Source organism: Nicotiana tabacum, chromosome 10, assembly GCF_000715075.1.
Source record: "Nicotiana tabacum cultivar K326 chromosome 10, ASM71507v2, whole genome shotgun sequence".
Lineage (NCBI taxonomy): Eukaryota > Viridiplantae > Streptophyta > Magnoliopsida > Solanales > Solanaceae > Nicotiana > Nicotiana tabacum.
Window position 1 is genome coordinate 126,348,707 of NC_134089.1, and position 18,747 is coordinate 126,367,453.

General features: G+C 39.1%; 1 long non-coding RNA gene across 1 annotated transcript in view; it reads right to left on the reverse strand.

The window, feature by feature from the left end:
• LOC107784426 (uncharacterized) overlaps positions 1–18,389 on the reverse strand; it is a 39,126-nt gene extending 20,737 nt beyond the window's left edge. The window contains exon 1 of the long non-coding RNA XR_012695983.1: positions 18,216–18,389. This is a non-coding gene — a long non-coding RNA (uncharacterized LOC107784426). The remainder of the gene's footprint in view (positions 1–18,215) is intronic.
• Between the last annotated feature and the right edge of the window lie 358 nt (positions 18,390–18,747).

Sequence of the window (18,747 nt, forward strand, 5' to 3'; positions counted from 1 at the left end):
TTTCCTGCACTCTTGTTTGTGTCTACTCTTGGATTTATTCTTCAACCTTCAAGACTCAACTTAAGGTGGTAAGATGAATTCTTCGAAATCTTAGATCACTTCTAGGTATTCAAGAAAGGTGTTAAGTTTAGGATTATTGTTTTTCTTGTTATTCTAAAGGGTCGAGTTTCACAATCTATCTCTTGTTTTTAATTCTCTACCAAAGGTGATTAGTTCTTTGTTAGCTATTTGTTGTTGCTAGGATTCAATTTCAAGAATAGACTTCTTGAATTCAAGAAACCATTTCTTCAATTCAATCTATATTTAATTTTTCGTCTTTTTTGTTTCTTTATTTTCTTTTAGCTTCCGCATGTTTCTTGATTTTCTTGTTTTTCTTTAGTAATTCTTAAATCCCCTATCGTGTTGTTATCAATCTCCTTCTCAAGTGTTTGAAGATCAAAAGAGATTACGGGAAACAATGGGAAAACTAAGGGGAGGGATAAAAAGTGAGCTTGAGGAAAAAGAAAAGAAAGGAGGCCAAGAATTAGAAAAAAAGAGAGAAGGCCAAGAGAAAGAGAGAGAGGGCAGCAATTTGAGAGAAGAGATTAAAAAGAGGTTCGAATAAAAAAATAGACAATCTTGGTGAGAGGAAAGAGGCTAAGGAAAAAAGAGAGTTTCTATATAAAAGCCAAAGAGTGTTTAAATGAAAGAAAAGAGGGGATGCCCATAATACTACTTACTTACAAAGAGGCTTTGATTAATTCTGAGTTGCTAAGTTCTTCATTGCCAAGTAGTATTTCTTTTCTTTTGCAGGATTTTGAAGATGTCTTTCCAGAAGATATTTCTAATGAATTTCTACCTTTACATAGCATTGAGCATCAAATTGATTTTGTACCTGGAACACAAATCCCAAATAGGCCAGCCTGTAGGAGTAATCCAGAAGAGACAAAAGAACTTCAAAAGCAAGTTGAGGAGTTGCTTGAGAAAAGCTTTGTGAGAGAGAGCATGAGCCCTTGCTTTGTTCCCGTCCTATTGGTACCAAAAAAGGATGGAACTTGGAGGATGTATGTGGATTGTAAAGCAATCAACAAGATTACGATAAAGTATCGCTACCCTATTCCTCGTCTTGATGACATGTTGGATCAATTACATGGATCCAAAATCTTTTCTAAAATTAATCTAAAAAGTGGTTACCATCAGATTCGAATGAATCAGGGAGATGAATGGAAAACTACTTTTAGGACAAAATATGGGCTTTATGAGTGGTTAGTTATGCCTTTTGGCTTGACTAATGCACCTAGCACTTTCATGAGATTTAATGAATCATGTTTTAAGGATTTTCATGGAAAATTATTGTGGTGTACTTCGATGATATCTTTGTTTTTTCTAACACTTTAGAAGAGCATGTAGAATACATAAAACAAGTTTTTGAAGTTCTTAAAAAGCAATTTTTATTTACTAATCTTAAAAAGTGTACTTTTTATGTGGATCATGTGATTTTCTTGGGTTTTGTAGTTAGTTCTAAAGGAGTTGAGGTTGATGAAGAGAAAATAAAAGCAATAAAAGAATGGCCTAAACCTAAGAGTGTAACTGAATTTAGGAGTTTTTATGGACTTGCTAGTTTTTATAGAAGGTTTGTAAGAGACTTTAGCACCATTGCTTCTCCTTTAACTGAAGTTATTAAAAAGGATAAGATTTTTATATGGGGAGAAGAACAAGATGATGCTTTTAACTTGTTGAAAGAAAAGTTATGTTCTGCTCCATTGTTACAATTGATTGATTTTTCTAAATCTTTTGAAATTGAATGTGATGCTTTGGGCAAAGGAATATGTGTTGTTTTGATGCAAGATTCTAAACATGTTGCCTACGTTAGTGAAAAGTTGAGTGGAGCCACATTGAACTATTCCACTTATGACAAAGAGCTATATGCTTTGGTAAGGGCTTTATCCACATGGCAACATTACTTGTGGCCAAGAGAGTTTGTCATTAAAACTGACCATGAATCCTTGAAATACTTGAAGAGTCAAGGTAAGCTTAGTAGAAGCCAAGCTAAGTGGGTTGAATTTATTGAAACGTTTCCTTATGTAATTTCTTACAAACAAGGAAAAGATAATATTGTTGCTGATGCACTTTCAAGAAGGTATGCCTTAGTTTCTATCCTGACTTCTAAATTAATGGGTTTTGATCAAATCAAGGGACTTTATGCTAATGATGTTGATTTTGGCAAAACTTTTGCAGATTGTAAGTTGAGTCCTTTTGAGAGGTTTACCTCCAAGATGGGTTTCTCTTTAAGTAAAATAAGTTATGCATTCCTAATTGCTCTTTACGTGAAGTATTTGTAAGGGAAGCACATTGTGGAGGGCTTATGGCACACTTTGGAGTCCCAAGACACTAGACATACTAGTTGAAAATTTCTTTTGGCCAGGAATGAGAAAAGATGTTGAAAGAATGTGTGCACAGTATTTAGAATGTAAACAAGCTAAATCTAAAGTGTTACCACATGGTCTTTACACGCCATTACCTGTTCCTACTTCACCTTGGATTGATATTTCTATGAATTTTGTGTAAGGTTTGCCTAGAACAAGGTATGGTAAAAATAATATATTTGTTGTGGTAGATAGGTTCTCCAAAATGGATCATTTTATTCCTTGTTTAAAGACTAATGATGCCTCACATGTTGCTGATCTTTTTGTAAAAGAGGTTGTTAAATTTCATGGTATACCTAGAACTATTGTTAGTGATAAGGATGCTAAGTTTTTGAGCCACTTTTGGCGTGTGTTTTGGGGGAAGTTAGGCACTAAATTGTTGTTTTCTACTTCTTGTCACCCACAAAGTGATGGACAAACTAAAGTAGTTAATAGAACCTTAGGAAACTCATGGGAAGATCACTTACCTATGATTGAATTTGCTTACAATAGGACAATCCATTCTTCTACAGGTATGTCTCCTTTTGAGGTTGTTTATGGTTTTAATCCCTTCACTCCCCTTGATTTATTACCATTACAAACTAATGATATGTCTAATCTTGATGGTAGGACAAAGGCTGAGATGATGAAAAAAATTCATGAACAAACAAGGCTTGCAATTGAGAAGAAAAATGAGCAAACTGCCTTGAGAAAGAATAAGGGACGAAAGCAAGTTATTTTTAAACCTGGAGATTTAGTTTGGGTTCATTTTAGGAAGGAGAGATTTCCCTCCAAAAGGAAGTCAAAGTTTCATCCTAGAGGAGATGGCTCATTTCAAGTCCTTGAAAGGATTGGAAACAATGCTTACAAGTTGGACCTTCCTGGTGAGTTCCAAGTAAGTGCCACATTCAATGTTGCTGACTTATCTTTGTTTGATATAGGATCGAATTCGGGGACGAATTCTTTTCAAGATGGGGGGATGATAGCATCATGGACAAGGATATAATTAAGGACAATGATAGAGATGATAGAGTTTTGGAAGCTCCAAGAAAATTTACAAGATCTCAAGCCAAAGAGTTGCAAACTAAGTTTGCTGGACTTCAATGGCAAATAAAGAAGCTTTTAATTGTAGAGGAAGAGCTCAAGCCCAAAGGAGATGAATTATCCAAGTTTTACAATTATTTGGTGGTCCAAATTGATGTCCAAGAGAAGGAAGATTGAGTCACCAAATCAGCCCTTGAAGTCCACCAAAAGGGCTCAAATGACCTTAAAAGAGGTCCAAAAGGGTGTGCTTAAAAAGGATCCCAATTGGAGTCCAAACCAATGGCTCAAACTAGTAGTTTTAAGGCCCAAATTTGCCCCAAAAGGAATTGGCCGCCCCCACTTAATGATTTTAACTGCTCGTCACTGATTTCAGACCTTATTTACTTTAGTTACTTATTTAGTTGGCGTACTCTCGTTACTCCATGCACCGTGTGTGCATATCCAGGTGCCTGAGCGGCAGAGTGAGGGTCCTCAGCATTATCAGAGTTTGCCGGAGACTGCAAGGTAGTTGCATGGCATCCGCAGCCTACTTTCCTCCTTCCTATCTTGTTCTTTTCTGCATTTTAGATTTATGATGTATTAGACAGTCGGTTGTATATTTAGATGCTTTAGAATCATGATACCAAATGTTTGGGCTATGTTTGTTTACCGTTTTATATATTTCCGCACATTTTTAGTTGTTTTATACATTTCTTATGAAAAATTGAGAGTTGACCCGTGTTAGAAAATGGTTTTATAAGAGAAAAAGGGTTGTGATTAATGTTTGGGTTGGCTTTCCTAGTAATGTGGTAGGAGCCATCACGACCGGGTATTTGGGGTCGTGACAAGTTTGTATTAGAGCCTAGGTTACATAGGTCTCGTGAGTCATGAGCTAGTTTAGTAGAGTCTCGCGGATCGGTATAGAGACGTCTGTACTTATCCTCGGGAGATTGCATAACCGTTAGGAAAAACTTCATATTCTTGAAATTCTTGTCGTGTGAATCTGTTGATCGTATTACTAAGCTTTTATTATCCTATTCTCTCACAGATGGTGGGTACACATGCTACCGGGCAGGATGGACGACCACCAGTACCACCAGCTGGGGCCACTAGAGGCCGAGGACGCGATCTACGCCATGGTAGGGGCAGAGCAGATAGGGCAGCACCTGCAGATCCACCAGCAGATCCACCAGTTGCCCCAGTTCAAGATCAGGTCCCAGTTGTGGATGCTACAGCAGCACCAGCTGTGCCTATTGTGATTCCAGGTTTTTAGGAGGCTTTAGCTCATATTTTATTGGTGTGTACCTGTTTGGCTCAGGCGGTCTCAGTTACTACGGCCGCAGCTACTTCTCAGGCTGGGGAGGCACCCAGACTCCCGTTGCTCGCACACCTGAGTAGGTTATGCAGGGACTTCAGACATCGTGGGCACCTCCAGCCCAGCCGATTGCACCAGGTCAGGAGTATGTGGTACCAGTTATGTCGAACGACGAGCAGCGTCGACTAGAGAGATTTGGTAGACTTCAGCCTCCGACTTTCAGTGGTGCAGAGCGCGAGGATGCCCAAGGTTTACCTGAGTAGTTGTGTCAGGGAGAGATGACCGTGACACAGTATGAGATGCGGTTCTTTGAGTTAGGTCATCATGCGGTCTGGTTGGTTCCCACGGACCAGGAGAGGATCAGGAGGTTCGTTGATGGCCTCACATATTAGCTTTAAATCCTCATGACTAGGGAGTGGGTGCAAGGTGCTACTTTCGAGAAGGTTGTTGATATCGCCTGTGATATTGAGTCAGTTCGTCACTATGAGTGAGAGGAGAGGGAGGCCAAGCGGCCTCAGGAATCTGGTAGCTTTGGTAGTGCTCTTTTGAGCGGTTAATTTTAGCACGGTAGAGGCCGCCAATTCAGGCAGGCTCAGTCAGCTCGCCCAGGTTATCGTGGGGCATCATCGGGTCATGGTTCTCACAGCTCTCATCAGGGCCATTCATCACTCAGTTCCCTTCCAGCCAGTGTTCGTCCCGTGCTACATCGGTTCAGGGCTATTCCATGCCAGGTTCTTCTACTGGTCATTCTGGTGCCAAGGGTTCCCTTCAGTCCCCATCTCTAGCACCGGGGAGCTATTATGAGTGTGGAGAGTTCGGGCATATAAGGAGGAAGTGTCCTCGTCTTCTTGATGGTCCATCTTAGCAGAGGGGTCAGCCCTCGACTTCAGCTGCAGTCACTTCACCACATGGCCAAGCAGCTAGGGGTGGGGGTCAGTCAGCTAGGAGTCACCCTAGAGGGGGAGGTCGATTAGGTGGTGGTTAGGCTCATTTCTATGCCCTCTCAGGTAGACTAGATGCTGCTGCTTCAGATGCCGTGATTTCATGTATTGTTTCAGTCTACCACAGAGATGCCTCTGTATTATTTGATCCCGGTTCCACCTTTTCTTATGTGTCATCATACTTTGCCCGTTTTGTCCGTTATTTGGATACACCCCGCGAGTCTCTTGTTTCACCTGTTCATGTATCTACTCCGGTGGGTGACACTGTTGTTGGAAACCATGTGTACCGGTCTTGTGTGGTGACTATTAGGGTCTGGAGACCTGAGTGGATATTTTATTATTATTTATGGTAGATTTCGATGTTATTCTAGGGATGGATTGGCTATCTCCATATCGTACTATTCTGGACTGTCATGCGAAGACAGTGACATTGGCTATACCGGGTGTGCCATGGATCGAGTGGCGAGGTTTGACTGATTTTGTCCCCAGTAGGGTGATTTCATTTCTAAAGGCCTACTGCATGGTTGGGATGGGTTGTTTCTCGTATTTAGCCTTTGTGAGGGATGTCGGTGTAGAGACTCCCAATATTGATTCTGTTCTAGTTGTGCAACATTTTCCCGATGTGTTTCCTGCATACCTTCCGGGCATGCCACCGGATAGGGATATTGATTTTGGTATTGACCTGGTGCCGGGCTCTCAGCCCATCGCTATTCCGCCGTATTGTATGGCACCAGCGGAGTTGAATGAGTTAAAGGAGCAGCTTCAGAAACTCCTTGATAAGGGTTCATTTGGCCTAGTATGTCATATTGGGGTGCGCCGGTTCTATTTGTGAAGAAGAAGGATGACACTATAAGGATGTGCATTGATTAAAGGCAATGGAACAAAGTAACAGTCAAGAACAAGTATCCTTTGCCTCGCATTGATGATTTATTCGACCAACTTCAGGGAGCGAGAGTGTTCTCCAAGATTGATCTCTGTTCAGATTATCACTAGTTGAAGATCAAGGACTCGGATATTCTTAAGACAGCTTTCAGGACCCGATATGGTCATTATGAGTTCTTGGTGATGTCTTTTGGGCTGACCAATGCCCCAACAACGTTCATGCATTTGATGAACAATGTGTTGCGGCCTTATCTCGACTCATTTGTCATAGTCTTCATTGATGATATTCTGGTGTATTCGCATAGTCAGGAGGAGTACGCGGAGCATTTGAGAGTTATGTTGCAGAGATTGAGGGAGGAGAAGCTTTATGCAAAATTCTCCAAGTGTGAATTTTGGCTTAGTTCAGTGGCTTTCTTGGGGCACGTGGTGTCCTATGAGGGTATTCAGTTTGATCCAAATAAGATAGAGGTGGTTCAAAGTTGGCTCAGACCGTCCTCAGCCGTAGAGATTCGCTGCTTTCTTGGTTTGGCGGGTTATTATTGTTGGTTTGTTCAGGGATTCTCATCTATCGCATCCCCCTTGACCAAGTTAACTTAGAAGGTTGCTTCATTTGTATGGTCGGAGGAGTGTGAGGAGAGCTTTCAGAAGCTCAAGACAGCCTTGACCACAGTTGTACTGTTAGTTTTGCCATCAGCTTTAGGTTCATATATCGCGTGTATTGTGATGCGTCGAGAGTTGGTATTGGGTGTGTATTGCTACAGGAGGGTAGAGTTACTACTTATGCTTCTCGTCAGTTAAAGCCCCATGAGAAGAACTAACCCGTTCATGATTTGGAGTTGGCTGCCATTATTCACGCGTTGAAGATTTGGAGGCATTCTTATATGGTGTGTCTTGTGAGGTGTTTACTGATCATCGTAGCCTCCAACACTTGTTCAAGTAGAAGGATCTCAATTTGAGGCAGCGGAGGTGGTTGGAGTTGCTAAAGGATTATGATATTACTATTTTGTACCATCCGGGAAAGGCCATTGTAGTGGCCGATGCTTTGAGCCGAAGGCGGTGAGTATGGGGAGTTTGGCATAATTCTAGTTGGGGAGAGACCTCTTGTAGTTGATGTTCAGGCCTTGGCTAATCGGTTCGTGAGGTTAGATATTTCGAAGCCCAGTCGGGTATTGGCCTGTATGGTTTCTCGGTCTTCCTCATATGATTGTATTAGAGAGCGCCAGTATGATGATCCACACTTGCTTGTCCTTAAAGACAGAGTTCAGCACGATGATGCCAGAGATGTCACTATTAGTGATGATGGGGTGTTGAGGATGTATGGCCAGATTTGTGTGCCCAATGTGGATGGGCTTCGAGAGTTGATTCTGGAGGAAGCCTATAGCTCAGTGTATTTCATTCATCTGGGTGTCGCGAAGATGTATCAGGATCTGAGATAACATTATTGGTGGAGGAGAATGAAGATAGACATTGTGGGATTTGTGGCTCGGTGTCTCAATTGTCAGCAGGTGAAATATGAGCATCAGAGACCGGGTGGCCTGCTTGAGCGGATGGATATTCCAGAGTAGAAGTGGGAGCGGATCACCATGGGCTTTGTAGTTGGGCTCCCACAGACTTTGAAGAAGTTCGATGCTATTTGGGTGATTGTGGATCAACTGACCAAGTCCGCGCACTTCATTCCTATGTGTACTACCTATTCTTCAGAGTGGTTGGCAGAGATCTATATCCGGGAGATTGTTCGTCTACATGGTGTCCCAGTTTCCATCATTTCAGATAGGGGCACTCAGTTTACTTCACAGTTTTGGAGGTCTGTGCAGCGAGAGTTGGGTACTCAGGTTGAGTTGAGCACAACTTTTCACCCTCAGACGGACGGGCAGTCCGAGCGCACTATTAAGATTTTGGAGGATATGTTGCGTGTTTGTTTCATTGATTTCGGAGGGTCATGGGATCAGTTTCTACCGCTTGCAGAGTTTGCTTATAACAACAGCTACCAGTCGAGTATTCAGATGGCTCCATACAAGGCTTTGTATGGGAGACGGTGTAGATCTCCGGTTGTTTAGTCTGAGTCGGGTTTTGGGCAATTCCATCCGGTTTGGCAGTTTGATATCACGAGCAACTTCATATTATGTGTATCGACTTGCGTGCGCAGTTCGAGCGTGAAACCGGAAAGCTTTTATGTGAAAATATGAAAAATATAGTAATTTTTAAAGTTAAAATTTGGTTTTTAGTTGACCTTGGTCAATATTTTTGGTAAACAGACCCGGATCTGTGTCCCGACAATCCACGGAGGTCCGCGGTAAAATATGGGACTTGGGAGTATGGCTGGCATTAAATTCTGAGGTCCCTAGCCTTAGAAACAATTTTTGAAGAAAATTATTGTGTTGGTTTTTAAAGGAAATAAAGAAATGAATTAATGTTTGAACTCGTTGGTATCGGGCCCGTATTTTAGTTCCGAATCCCGGTACAAGTTTGTTATGATATTTAAGTCCTATTTGTAAAATTTGGTGAGAACCAGAATTGATTTGTCATGATTTGGATGTTCGGTTTAAAAAATTAGAAATTTTGAGTGTCCTTGAGAAAATCATGAGTTTTGAGGTTAAATTCATAGTTTTTGATGTTATTTTGATGATTTGATCATATGAGCAAGTCTGTATGATGTTTTTAGACTTGTGTGCATGTTTGGTTTGGAGCCCCAAGGGCTTGGATGAGTTTCGGATAGGGTTATGCTATGTTGCGCTTGTTTTTGGATGCTTCATCGTCATTTCTTCAAGCAAAAATAATACCACATTGAGCAAATGAGAACCACATTCAGTTTTTTGTTTGAACCATCGTATTGAAATTACGGAGCCATAAGAAAAAGAATCATCAAATTTGGACATCGTATGAGGAAGTTATGCTCACTTTCGTGTCGGGAAAAATTACCGGTTTCTGGTGTGTTCGCAAATGTGAACTTTTTCTTCGTATTTGCGATGCCCAGTTTGCAAATGCGAACTTTTTGTCGCAAATGCGACTTCTGCCAACCCTGCTTTGTTAGCAATTTGTGAGAGTTTGCAATTGCAAACCCTGGGTCGCTAATGCGACATTTGAGGCCTGTTAAGTGAGGTTTTTGACGAGATTTTCACTCATTTTTCAATTTTCTCAAACCCTAAACCTCCATGGGCTATTTTCCAAAGACCCAAACTTCTCCAAATCATTGGGTAAGTGTCTCTAATCAATTTCTAACTATATTTTGTGATTATATCTTAGATTTAACATCAAATTCATGAGAATCTAAAGGAAAATTTGGGGAAAATTATGAAATCTTTCAAAAATGTAAAATGATGATTTGAATGACCAAATAGTATCGGAATTAGATAATTTTTGTATGGGTGAACACGTGGCGGAATGGGTGTTCGATTTTTGTAAATTTTGTCGGGTTCTGAGGTGCGGGCCCGGGGTGTTGACTTTTGTTGACATTTTGCAAATTGTATAAGAATCATAATTTTGTTAATTGAAATTATTTTCTCTTACATTGTTTGATGTATTCAAATTGTTTTTGGCTATATTGAGCCGAGCGTTGATGAATTGGTAAAGGAAAAGCTAAATTAAATATTGAATTGGCCGGATTAAGGTAAGTATCTTGCCTAACCTTGTGTGGGGGACTTCCCCTTAGGATTTGAGTCTTCTATGCTAATTGTAGTCCATGCATGCGAGGTAACGAGTGTGTACTCGGACTTATTTGTGGGAAATTTGCCTCTAGGGCTCTTAGGTCCTTATGCTCATTATGTGGAAAGTATCCCGTTATGGTTGGGTTTACTAATTGCTTAAATTGCCTCTATATGCTCCATTTGATATTATTAGCTTTCCTTTAATTCGTACGTGTTACTTGACCCTTAATTGCCTTAATTGAAGTGATTGTCTTCCTTATTGTTTTGATACTTCTTGATTGTGAGTTTCCTTTATGACTTCGTGTAAACATGCTTCATGTCCAATTATTGTGGTTACCGTGTCTGGCTGTTTTGTTGAGATTGTCGTGCTTCTTAGTTTTTCTGTGATCCTTATTATGTACTATTCTTGGTTAAATTGATGATTATTCATGTCGAACAAGACTTATGACATTCCCTTGGTAATTGTCCATTGTTGAGTATTGACTCGAGTTGAGATCTATGTTGCAAAGCTAACTATTGAAACAAGATTGGTTATTGTTTGTATTGTTGATTCCCTTGTCGGGATGTTATTGTTTCTATTGTTGATTCCCTTGCCGGGATGTTATTGTTTCTATTGTTGATTCCCTTTCCAAGATGTTATTGTTTCTATTGTTGACTCCCTTGCCGGGATGTTATTGTTCATATTGTTGACTTCCTTGCCGTGATGTTATTGTTTTTTTTGTTTGGGTGAGGAAGAGTGTAAAGCACGAAGGTGATGTCGTGCACGATATTGTGAGATAGAGTTAAAGCACGAAGGGTTATGTCGTGCATGACATTGTGAGAGAAAGTTAAAGCACGAAGGGTGATGCCGTGCACATTTCTATTTATGCATATTGTGAGGAAGAGTGTAAAAGCACGAACGGTGATGCCATGCCATATTATTGAGAGTAAAAGCACGAAGGGTGATGCCGTGCCACATTATTGAGAGTAAAAGCACGAAGGGTGATGCCGTGCATGATATTGTGGGGAAGAGCGTAAAACATGAAGGGTGATGTCGTGCATGATATTGTGAGGAGGAGTGTAAAGCACGAAGGGTGATGTCGTGCACATTTCTATTTATGCATATTGTGAGGAAGAGTGATAAAGCACGAAGGGTGATGTTGTGCACTTTCTGTTTGTTGTGTTTCTTTGTAGTTATCAATTCAAGCGTTTTAATTGTTCAGATTTCTTTATTGTCGTGACCCTTGTGATGGAACCCCATAAAGTTTTCAATACTTCGCCGTATTTATATATATATATATTTCAATACTTTAATTTTCAATAATTGTTTTTAATTCAATTAGTTACTCAATTAAATTCCCTTAAACCACTTGAGGTTGTATTTCACTTAAAAAGGAATTTCTACTAAGTTAATTTCTTAAATCCCATGATAAAGGTAATAATTTTTTCGATGTTGTATTTTAATTGAAAATGGTACTTCTTTTATTCAAATGATTTCTAAAAATAATTTCATCTTTTCTTGTTGAGTTCCTAATTAGCTTAGAAGCTGTACTCTACTTTATATTATGTAAATGAGACTCCTTGGACATCTTAATTGCATTGATTATGGACCTTATGTACTGAGTAACTTGAGAACGTTGTTGTGTAAAGAGAGATAGAAATATATGGGTACAAGGTTCCCGATGTGCTAAAAATTTGGTAATTGAGGTTATGATATGAGACATCGAGTTGAGATGGCTGGAATTGTGCATCAGGAATGATATGATTTATTGAGCTGACATTGCCTTCCTTGTTTGAGTACATTTTTACTTGTCTGTATTCCAACTATGTTTATGTTAATTGAATTGGTTATATTTCATTTCCATCTGTGTTTCTCTTTATTGTTTCTTGGGATTGTAGTTTGTTCTTTCCCTGCTGTTGATATTACCTGTCATTTTTAGGTTGATAGTTTATTATCAAATTCTCTTCAATTTAATTGAACAATAGGTGTTTGGACTATTCCTCGTCACTACCCCACCGAGGTTAGTCTTGATATAGTTTATTAACAAATTATGTTCAATTTAATTGACCAGTAGGTGTCTGGACTGTTCCTCGTCACTACCCCACTGAGGATAACTGGTGGTATTGGAGTACCTTGTGATTTGTGTTGTGCGAGCTGTGAAAGTTAGTTTTGAGGATCATCAGACGTTGCTTTCTATGGCTTCGCGCTAATTGGAGGAGTACACTAGAGGTGTTCAGATTGCAGAGTCAGATTTACATCAGTTTTGGCCTAAGGTATATATATAAGTGGTATTGGAAAGTTTCCAAAATTTGTATATAACCAAAGACTAAGATCTTGCAAGGGATGATATTGGGGATTTGAGGGGGGATATTTCTTATCGACTATCCGAAGAATGGGTCAGTTCAGTAGTGATGGGGTCAGCATGGCAATGGAAGTAATTGATCCTTTTGAATGGGAATTCTCTACTGGCATTTGTGGCAGCACTCTTGGATTGGACAGTTTGTGTGACTCGGTTGAGTTGAGAAGGTGCGGTCCTAATGGCCTGGTTGAGTGCGGGCAGATCTCGATGGTTTGGCAATGGCTTGAGTTAGTTGTCTACTACGGGCATAAGGAATATGTGGTACATTGTGGTTTTATCTTGAATCGGTATCAGAAATTAATAGAGTGTTGGCACTGTTGGCTATCACATGTGAAGAGCGGGCAGTTTGGGAAAGACCCTTGAGTTTTGGTTTGCTGGTGCATGGCTAGTGTCATGGTGATTACTGGGTTTTGAGGCTTTTATGGTTCATGTTTTGTTACGCGACCAGAGACCCTATATGGGTGCTTCAGCAGAATGATAGGGTGTGAGAGATATATCAGCCATTTGATTTGCGTAGTTGAGTTGGGTATGGAAATTTTGGCATTCTTGAGGTTTGGAGCTAGATGCCCTCATGTGTGGACTATTTCTTGATTGCGGATTGTGAAGAAATGTTGAGAATGGGATAATTAATAACATATATTATCGACAAGTTGTTGTGGATCTTTTGAAGCATAATTTTCTAATTGGGAAGGATCAAGATTTGGTTGAGACAATGTGAAAGCTCAATGAGAATATGTATCTTGTATCAGGTTAAGTTTGTGTGCTCCTGTGAGATTGCCATTTTGGTTATATTATCAGGCAGACTGGATATTGTGATAAGATAGAATGGAACAAGGTTGTATTCAATGTGAAGTATATTACCGACATCCAAGATGTTATTTGAGCAGCTATGGTGGTCAGAGGTTATTGCTTCGAGTATGTGAGTTGTGTGGAACAACAAGTGACTGTATTCTAGATTGGAATTTTTGGCTCGATTCAGCTTGTTTGGGTGTGTTCAGTGTGATGATGTGGAATTCGGGTCCTATGATGAATTTCGGATGTTGAGGTTTGGGTCCTATTCTAAGGTTATGGACTAAGGAGGAGATGAGACCTTTAGTTAAGTTGCATTATCAGTTCTGCATAGGTTGAATAATGGGGAATCACCCCCAGGTGTATGTATGAGGAGCTCATGCAGTGGTTCGATGGCTTTGGAACGACTCCTGGCACGTTCGAGGACGAACATACGATTAAGTGGAGGAGGATGTAACGACCCAACTGGTCGTTTTGAGAAATTGTGTCCGGTTCGGCAGTTTGAGGTCACGAGCAGCTTCATATTATGTGTATCGACTTGCGTGCGCAGTTCAGGCATGAAACCAGAAAGCTTTATGTGAAAATATGAAAAATATAGTAATTTCTAGAGTTAAAATTTAGTTTTTAGTTGACTTTGGTCAATATTTTTGGTAAACGAACCCGGATCTGTGTCTCGACGATCCCCAGAGGTCCGCAGTAAAATATAGGACTTGGGCGTATGCCCGGAATTATATTACGAGGTCCCTAGCCTTAGAAAATAATTTTTGAAGAAAATTGTTGTGCTGGTTTTTAAAGGAAATAAAGAAATGAATTAATGTTTGAACTCATTGGTATCAGGCCCGTATTTTAGTTCCGGACGCCGGTACAAGTTTGGTATGATATTTAAGTCCTATCTGTAAAATTTGGCGAGAACCAGAATTGATTTGTCGTGATTTGGACGTCCGGTTGAAAAAATTAGAAAATTTGAGTGTCCTCATGAGTTTTGAGGTTAAATTCGTAGTTTTTGATGTTATTTTGATGATTGATCGCATGAGCAAGTCCATATGATGTTTTTAGACTTGCGTGCATGTTTGGTTTGGAGCCCCGAGGGCTTGGATGAGTTACAGATAGGTTTAGCCTATGTTGCGCTTGTTTTTGGATGCTTCATCGTCGTTTTTTCAAGTAAAAATAATACCACATTGAGAAAATGAGATCTACATTCAGTTTTTGTTTGAAACATCGTATCGAAATTATGTAGCCATAGGAAAAAGAATTATCGAATTTGGACATCGTATGAGGAAGATATGCTCAGTTTCGTGTCAGAAAAAATTGCTGGTTTCTGGTGTGTTCGCAAATGCAAACTTTTTCTTCGCATTTGCAATGCCCAGTTCGTAAACGTGATCTTTTTGTCGCAAATGCGACTTCTGTCGGCCTTTCTTTGTTCGCAATTTGAGAGGGCGGGGTCGCAAATGCGACATCTGAGGCCTATTAGTGAGTTTTTTTTTATGAGATTTTCACCCATTTTTCAGTTTTCTCAAACCCTAAACCTCCATGAGCGATTTTTCAAAGAGCCAAACTTCTCCAAATCATTGGGTAAATGTCTCTAATCAATTTTCAACTATATTTTGTGATTATATTTTAGATTTAACATCAAATTCATGAGAATCTAAAGGAAAATTTGGGGGAATTGTGAAATCTTTCAAAAACATAAAATGATGATTTGAATGACCAAATAGTATCGGAATTAGATAATTTTTGTATGGATGAACTTGTAGCGGAATAGGTATTCGATTTTTGTAAATTTTGTCGGGTTCTGAGATGCGGGCCCGGTGAGTTGACTTTTGTTGACGTTTTGCAAATTGTATAAGAATCATAGTTTTGTTAATTGAAATTGTTTTCTCTTGCATTGTTTGATGTATTCAAGTCATTTTTGGCTAGATTGAGCCGAGCATTGATGAATTGGTAAAGGAAAAGCTAAATTGAGTATTGAATTGGTCGGATTGAGGTAAGCATCTTGCCTAACCATGTGTGGTGGACTTCCCCTTAGGATTTGAGTCTTCTATGCTAATTGTAGTCCGTGCATGCGAGGTGACGAGTGTGTACTCGGGCTTATTTGTGGAAAATTTGCCTCTAGGGTTCTTAGGTCCTTATGTTCATTATGTGGAAAGTATCTCGTTATGGTTGGGTTTCCTAATTGCTTAAATTGCCTCTATATGCTCCATATGATGTTATTAGCTTTCCTCTAATTCGTACGTGTTACTTGACCCTTAATTGCCTTAATTGTAGTTATTGCCTTCCTTATTGTTTTGATACTTCTTGATTGTGAGTTTCCTTTATGACTTCGTGTAAACATGCTACATGTCCAATTGTTGTGGTTACCGGTATAGTTATCACGTGCTTATTATGTCTGGTTATTTTGTTGAGGTTATCGTGCTTTTTGGTTTTTCCTTGATCCTTATTATGTACTATTCTTGTTTAAACTAACAATTATTCATGTCGAACAAGACTTATGACATTCTCTTGGTAATTGTCCATTATTGAGTATTGACTCGAGTTGAGATCTATATTGCAAAGCTAACTGTTGAAACAAGATTGGTTATTGTTTCTATTGTTGATTCCCTTGCCAAAGTTTCTATTGTTGATTCCTTTGCCGGGATGTTATTATTTCTATTGTTGATTCCCTTGCAGTGATGTTATTATTTCAATTGTTGACTCCCTTGCCGGGATGTTCATATTGATGACTTCCTTGCCGTGATGTTATTGTTTCTATTGTTTGGGTGAGGAAGAGTGTAAAGCACGAAGGGTGATGCCATGCACGACATTATGAGAGAGAGTTAAAGCATGAAGGGTGATGCCGTGCACATTTCTATTTATGCATATTGTGAGGAAGAGTGATAAAGCACGAAGGGTGATGCCGTGCACTTTCTGTTTATTGTGTTTCTTTGTAGTTATCAATTCAAATGTTTTAATTGTTCAAATTTCTTTACTGTCATGACCCTTGTGATGGAACCCCATAAAGTTTTCAATACTTCGTTGTATTTATATATATAATTGATTCTTTTTAATTAAATTAGTTACTCAATTAAATTTCCTTAAACCATTTGAGGTTGTATTTTACTTAAATGGAATTTCTACTAAGTTAATTTTTTAAATCCCATGATAAAGGTAATAATTCTTTCAATGTTGTATTTTAATTGAAAATGGAACTTCCTTTATTCAAATGTTTTCTGAAAATAATTTTATCTTTTCTTGCTGAGTTTCTAATTAGCTTAGAAGTTGTACTCTACTTTATGTTACGTAAATGAGACTCATTGAACATCTTAATTGTATTGATTATGGACCCTATGTACTGAGTAACATGAGAACGTTGTTGTGTAAAAAGAGATAGAAATATGTGGGCACAAGGTGCCGGGTGTGCTAAAAGTTTGGTAATTGAGGTTATGATATGAGACATCGAGTTGAGATGACTGGAATTGTGCATCAAGAACGATATGATTTATTGAGCTGACATTGCCTTCCTTGTTTGAGTATATTTTTACTTGTTTGTGTTCCAACTATGTTGATGTTAATTTAATTGGTTATCTTTCATTTCCATCCGTGTTTCTCTTTATTGTTTCATTTGATTGTAGTCCGTTCTTTCCCTGCTGTTGATATTACTTGTCATTTTTAGGTTGATAGTTTATTATCAAATTCTGTTCAATTTAATTGACCAGTAGGTGTCTTGATAGTTCCTCGTCACTACCTCACCGAGGTTAGTCTTGATACTTACCGGGCACCATCGTGGTGTGCTCATACTACACTTCTGTACATTTTTGTGTATAGATCCAGGTATTGATCGATAGTAGCTGTGTGAATCGTCGTGGTGGAGACTCAAGGTAAACATGCTTCAGCGTTCGCAGGTCTCGGAGTCACCTTCAATTGTACTTATTTCCATATGTTCCTTTTGTTTCGGAACATTGATATAATTATTGTTGTATAACTACTCTTAGAAAGGCTTATGGCTTGTACCACCAGTTTTGGGAATTCTAATTTATTCAATGTAATTTTATTTAAAGTTAGTAAATATCAATGTTATTTCAGTTAATGTTAGGATTTCGTACTTTAGAGACTAGGTGCCCTCACGACTCCTTCGGAAGGATTTTTTGGGTCGTGACAGTTTTACAGGTTCAATCATATTTTGCTACAGGATTTTCCATGGCCATTCAATCATTGCCAAAAAAAAGGAAGAAAATATGCAAGATAAGTAGTAGCAAGTGAAATACAAACTATCCCTAGACCCTATATGCTGAAAAGTTAAAAGCACATAGATGCGTAACTATTTGGTTCGAACCCACGACACTTCTGAATAAGTTTAGGCGCTTCACCATCAGAGTTGCGCCTTCCTTTGTGACAAGTAATGTAATTTTAACATATTTGGTTCGTTTTTGTATACTAATCAAATATATATATAGGTAAATTTTCCAACGAAGTGGTGTCGGATGACACCACTTAAGCTAAGGTGGCTCCGCCCCTGCTCCCGGCTACATTCCATCCAAAACACGTTTTACAGGTTCAATCATATTGCTACAGGATTTTCCATGGCCATTCCTTTCCAGTTCTGATGTCTTCATGAATAGCAATTGTCGACAAAACATCGAACATTGAACATCGAATATCGAACATCGATAGCAAACATCAAATCTCATGGTTTCTAACACAAAATCAAAACCTGACAAATAAATCCCCCAATTTCGCAAACTAAAAATCACAAAATATATCGCATAATACAAACAAAACAGAAGCAAAATAATGGGTTTATCAGAAATATTATCCATAAAGAAAATAGAGGGAGCAATGAAATAATTTTTCAGACTAGGGAAGAAGAAAGCAAAATCGAATAGTAATAGCAAACATCGAACAGGTAAAACCCGAAAGCCTACCTCAGAGATTGTGGTATGTTAGCCGATAATGGTCGTCCCTCACCGGAAATAATCGTCCTTTACCGGAGCTGGTCGACAGAGTTCGCCGGTGGGTTCTAGGTTGATGAACAGAGAGAGAGGTGTTTGAGATTTTGGGGGAATCGTTGTCTGAGAGTGAAGTCGATGTCTTCTAGGTTGGTTTTGTGTTTTAGAGTTACTAAAATATTAGTGGGGTCCATTATTTTTGTTTTTTAATAAATACCTAGGAGGGAAATGGAGGAGGGAAAATTAAACCGCCCCAATAGCTTTTTATTTTGAAACCGTTCCCACAAACAACCTTATTGTATCGCATATAAAAACCGTCTCCATACAGATACTTATGGTGACGGTTAATATACTATTGGAATGATTATTGTTCAGAAGTGTGCCAGAAGCCTTTTGACTCTATTGGGATGGTTAAAACCGTTCCAAAATATGATCTATTGTAACAGTTACAAAACCGTTGCCCAAAAACCGTTCCAATAAATTCATTTTCTAGTAGTGGAACTACGGG